The sequence below is a fragment of the Nyctereutes procyonoides genome, unplaced genomic scaffold (assembly GCF_905146905.1).
Source record: "Nyctereutes procyonoides isolate TBG_1078 unplaced genomic scaffold, NYPRO_anot_genome, whole genome shotgun sequence".
Lineage (NCBI taxonomy): Eukaryota > Metazoa > Chordata > Mammalia > Carnivora > Canidae > Nyctereutes > Nyctereutes procyonoides.
Window position 1 is genome coordinate 4,992,326 of NW_026575147.1, and position 5,417 is coordinate 4,997,742.

The 5,417-nt window shown below is 34.1% G+C and overlaps 1 pseudogene; it reads right to left on the bottom strand.

Annotated features, from left to right (window-relative positions):
* Positions 1–845: 845 nt before the first annotated feature.
* Positions 846–1,347, bottom strand: LOC129501530 (translationally-controlled tumor protein-like; annotated as a pseudogene).
* Positions 1,348–5,417: the final 4,070 nt, after the last annotated feature.

The window sequence follows — 5,417 nt, forward strand, 5'->3', positions numbered from 1 at the left end:
TCTCCTTGAATTACTTGGTGATTATGTGGTATTTCACATGATACTGCTAATAATGCTATGTTTGTTTTAAAGGAATTTTTTTCAATTAGTATATTGACTATATTACATGTTCTGATTGTTTTATTTTGCATACGTTGTTAACTTAAAATTGCTCTTCAGGTTTTTCTCAAGCATGTTTTATTCCTAACTAAGTTATAAGCTTTTTTCCAGACAAAACCAAATGTCTTATTTTCATCTACCTATTGTGGTAAATATAGCACTGAAGATTGTAGGTTAAAAAGTGTTTCATTGAAAACATAAACAAATTTTACATGACATTGGTCAGATATTCAATCATTCCTGAGTGAAGGAAATAGAATGAACCCTATTAGTACATGCCTGGCTTATCCTATTGAATTAGAATTCATTACTTTCCTGAATGCTTCTATTTTTTTTTAACTATAATAGTTTTCACACTCTCCAACAAGTAATGAGTTCTACCTCTCACAAAATAAGAGTATTAAAACTCTTCTCATTTTAGCCTTTAGAAAATGATTACTAAGTACCATTAACACTTATATTTTATAAAGAAGCCTAAGGCTCCTCAGAGGGAAGGTCTTTCCTTAAGTTTATTTCTTTCTCTCTTTTTTTGAATTTAAATGCATTTTATTTTTAGACAATCTCCATGACATGTTCTTTTTTTTTTCTTAAAAATAATGCCACTGCTCCAAATAAATCAAGGGCAAAATAAATGAAGAGCACAAGAAGCCATCAGTCCCATTTGTCTAAATCCTGGTGTTGTTTAGATTAAGAGCAGCAGCCAGTTATGACAACAGGTAAAACATCCAAAGTAATAGCCCAATTCATTAGCATTTTTCCATTTTTAAATCATCCTTAAAGAAAATCATATATGGAGTCACACTCTCCTCACAGTAGTCCAGCAGAGCAACCATGCCGTCTGGATTCATGTTTTCACCAATAAAGAACCGGTAGTTTTTGAAATTAGCAAGGATATGCATGATTTGCTCTGCAGCCCCCATCATTATGCTTTCTGGCCTATGTTTGCCTTTGATTGACTTCATGTAATCTTTGATGTACTTCTTGCAGGCTTCTTTCATGAAGTTGGTTTCTGGCAAATAATGGTTCATAACAAATATCAACACAAGTGATTACTGTGCTTTTCATACCTTCGCCCTTAGGGATTTCAGTGGAGGCATCTCCAAAAATGAATGAGTTATCAGTGTTACCCTCTGTCCTACTGACCACCATCTCCTCCACCTCCAGGCATAGCTTGTCCATGATGTCTTGGATCTTGTAGATGTAGGAAAGCATCTCACCTTGGCTGATGAGGTCCCAGTAGATGATCATGAGGGTGGCTGGAGAGAAACAACTGTGGCACTAATTTAGCAGGAGCTAGGAGCTCTGAGCAAGTGCTGTGCTGGCCTGGGACTGGCAGGGGTAGTGGAGCAATTAGAAAAGCTTAAGTTTCTTTCTTTTAAATGCTGTTGATTGTCCAAAAATCCCTGTTTTCAATGCAAAAGTATCTTTTTTGTTGCTTCTTTTGACAGCATTGCAGAGCAAATAAGGACACATACTTTGGGAGCCAGGTGGACCAAATTCAAATTTTGATTCTGATTATAATACTTGTGAAAGGGGAACAAGTTATTTAATCTCTTTGTTAATCCCTTTCTCTGTCAAGGGCAAATAATCATAATAAATGCATCTGTGTGTGTGTGTGTGTGTGTGTGTGTGTGTTTGTGTGTGTGTGTGTTTCTCTCCCTGGCTGGCAGAAAGAACTGAAATGTTTTCAATGGTACTTAAAAAGGCCCATGCTGAAGATCCTTTCCATCTTAATCATTGGCTTTCCTGTCAAGCTCACTTTCTTTCTCATCCAGAATACTCTGGAGGGAGAGGCCCATAGGGTTTTTATTGCAGTTGTACAGACAAGAGTTTTTTAATCTGTATGTTTGGATACTAAGGTAAGGGGTTTTGTGGATTAAGCACTCAGTTAATGGGCAGATAACTTGGTGAGGAGATCTCTTTGTTGAAGTGAAATATGGCGATTACCTTCAGTTCCTCTGGTAGGGCCTTGACTGTCAAGGGTTTGCCCAGGACTGAAGGGTTTTAGTGGGATTCTCAGTGCTAAAGCTATGACAGTCCCCTACATTAGTTTTGCCTCCACTTTCCTTGATTTGTCAGTCTGAATTTGATAATTTTTTTTTCTATTAGATGCTGGCTCATCTCATGGAAACCTCCTCGTCAACTGCTAAGAAACCACATGAGATTTCTTCAGCATGATAAAGCTTTTGATGATGTAATTTGTAATTTGTATGTAATGATGTAATATGTAATTCATCCACCTTCCTTTCATTCCTCTCTCACGTGTGTGGAATGTAAGAGTTATTATTAATTATATTTTACACATCTCACATTCCATTCTTCTAGCCACATGACAGTTCTCTTTGGAATACAAACATGGAAAATAATATATTTCCCTATCAACTTCAAATTGGTTGTATCAATCATGTTCTTACTAAAATGATTTCTGAAATCTTTTCTTCTGCCTTCATTTAGCTTCTCACTGTACCTATTGATGAAGCCAAATATATTTTCATGGCTCTCTTCTTCAAACTCACTGTGATTCATATGAATTCTGTTTTTATTTCCTTACCTATTCTTCTTGGCTATTGCCCTTGAAATAATGTCTGACCTCTAATCCTTTTTCTTAATTGCATTGGGCCTTCTTAGCTTAGTGATGATGATTATTTAGCCTATTTTCTGCTTCTTTAGGCTATTTATTTTTATTCCTATCTATTGCTTTTTCATCAATAGTAACTCCATTTTTAACCTCCCTTCTCCCTTATTTGAATTTGAGGCAGGTACAATTTAAATAAGTTTAGGGAGCTAGATTTGTCTTCCTTTTCAGTTGTACAGAGTACTTTGGATTATTTTTAATTATAAAAGACTAATGAGAAAAACTCAGAAAATATAAAAATACATGAAGAAAATATTAGTATTCTATCTCTCAGAATAACAATCTATTGAATTAGAGATTACTATATAACTTTGGACTAACAAACAGTAAGCACTTAACTTTTGTTAATACTATTATTGGTAAATAGTAATGATAAAAGTTGGTTATTAAAAATCTCATATTTTAAATGTTTGTATGTGAACAAAAGATAACAACTTGTTTTAATAATCCACCTTTTACTAATAATGATCAGGTGGTCTAATCATGGTTTTTATAGAAAGCCCTATATTATTATTTTACATGTTTAGTAGGTTTGGGTTTTTGCTTGATTATTCAAATGAATGTCTGAACTTCTTATGCTAGTGCCACAATTTGCAAGAACTCTAGCCAAAGAGAATAATTATTATTATTTCAACTTCAATAATTTTTTTTCAAATTAAAAAGGGCAATAAAAACTGATCTTCTATGTAGCAATATCCTTTCTACAGGAAAAATTCTAACATCAAAGGATGATATTCTCAGGGTCCAACTGCCAGTCTTCTTTCCTTATACCCTAGAAATAAATATTTTTAATGTAAGAAGCTAGATAGTAAATATTTTCAGCTTTGTGGGCCATATTGTCTTTATCACAGCTACTCAACTATGCTGTTTTAATTTGAAAACAGCCATAGACAATGCATAAACAATGGACTTGGTTGTGTTCTAATATATCTTTATCTACAAAAGCAAGTGTTAGGCCAGATTTCTTCCACAAGCTATAGTTTACTAACCCAGAGAGCCTAGCACCATCACAATTTTGTTCAATTATAATAGGTATTATTTATTGAGTACTTCTCATATACCGGGTATTGTATTAGGGTGCTACAGTACAGTATAAGCTTGCATTTTCATAACAATTCTATTAATTAGGTATTACTCTTCCTTTATAACTAAGAAAATAGAAGTACTACAATTTAAGATAGAGAGTATGTGGCAGGGCTGGCCTTCGAACAGTCTTCTGACCCAAATCTGTTTCACTCCAAAGCCTGGACCTTATTCAAAGAATGCTTGTGTCCCTCATTATTAAGATGCCTGCTCACTTATTTGTTACCACCTCCAAGGGGATCTGTATGTTTAAACAATTTAACATTAAAATAAAGGATTGATGTTCTCAGTAACATATAATTTTAGCAATAAATCGCACTCTGAAAAAAGTAGGATTTCTTTCTTGCTCTCCTAGAACTGTACTATGGAAGCTGAAACCTAGATTAATAGTCTATTCTATTCACATTAATAAAATATCTCTGAATTATGAAAATAAATGATTTTTTTCTTTTCTTTTTTATTATTTTCTGGTTTTTCAAACCTCAAACTTACGATATTCTCAAAAAAGCTAGAATAAAACATACTGTGTTCCATAACCAGATCCAATGAAAAATATGGTATTCATAGATCAAAAATAACTAAATTTAGCTTACAGTGAAATTAGTTTTGGAAATTAGTGATCTTCTTGAGGTAACGAAGGAAGTGGAAAGAATACAGACTTATATTTGGATGTCTGGTTCCATCACATACTAGCAGCAAGGACAAGAGTGACTTGCTTAACATAAGTGACAAGAGTGATTTAACTGACCTGAGTCTCAATACTTTTAGGTATAAAATAAGATTAATAACTTCTTTACAGGACTTTGATGAGGATTAAATGTTAAAAGTGTTATGTTAGATATACTATGCAAATATTTACATGTCCCAGATGTCTCTAAATCTTCCACCTTGCTGGAATCGTCCTGACTTATAAAATTTACCCCAAATGGTCCAAAACCTGTCTCATATAAGAAAGGCCACTCACTTTTCTCTTAGTATTGCAAGGTTTTATTTGTTGCCACTGTTGTTTTGATAAGGCTTATGTTGCTCTAAGTTACTTTCTGCACTCTTATTATTTCCCATTTATGCTTTTCTATTGTATTAGTATTGACCATCCCATGCTTCTTGTTGCTCTTTCCTTTTCTTTGTTTCATATAAAAGTAGATGGAAACAGAGCTTGAGCTGTGTGCATGAACTGTGCTGAAGACACAGTGACCCTGGTGCATGTCTCACTCCACTTCCATTTTCCACCCACTAACTTTTAAGCTCCTCCAATTCCTTTCCTAGTATTTTTCTAGGCAGAGCAATTCAGCTTACCCTTGCAGTCTCCTTCCACACTATGTCCAGTACTGACCTCACTTTCTGCATATAAAACAAGTCATTTTTTTCAGCTATGAGATAACCTTTCTAAGGTAGGAATTTCCATTTCCCAGTAGGCAAAAGTGACTGCAGTCAAAAACTAAGTTTCCACCTATCTGTGATTTTCTATTAATGTAGCATTAGGAAATATATATCAGTAGCTTGTGTTTAGCAACAATTGAGATTCAACAGGGCTACCGTAAAATTTCTATTAGTTAGAACTTTAATAACTTGTCATTTCAAATAGATTATTCATCCCATT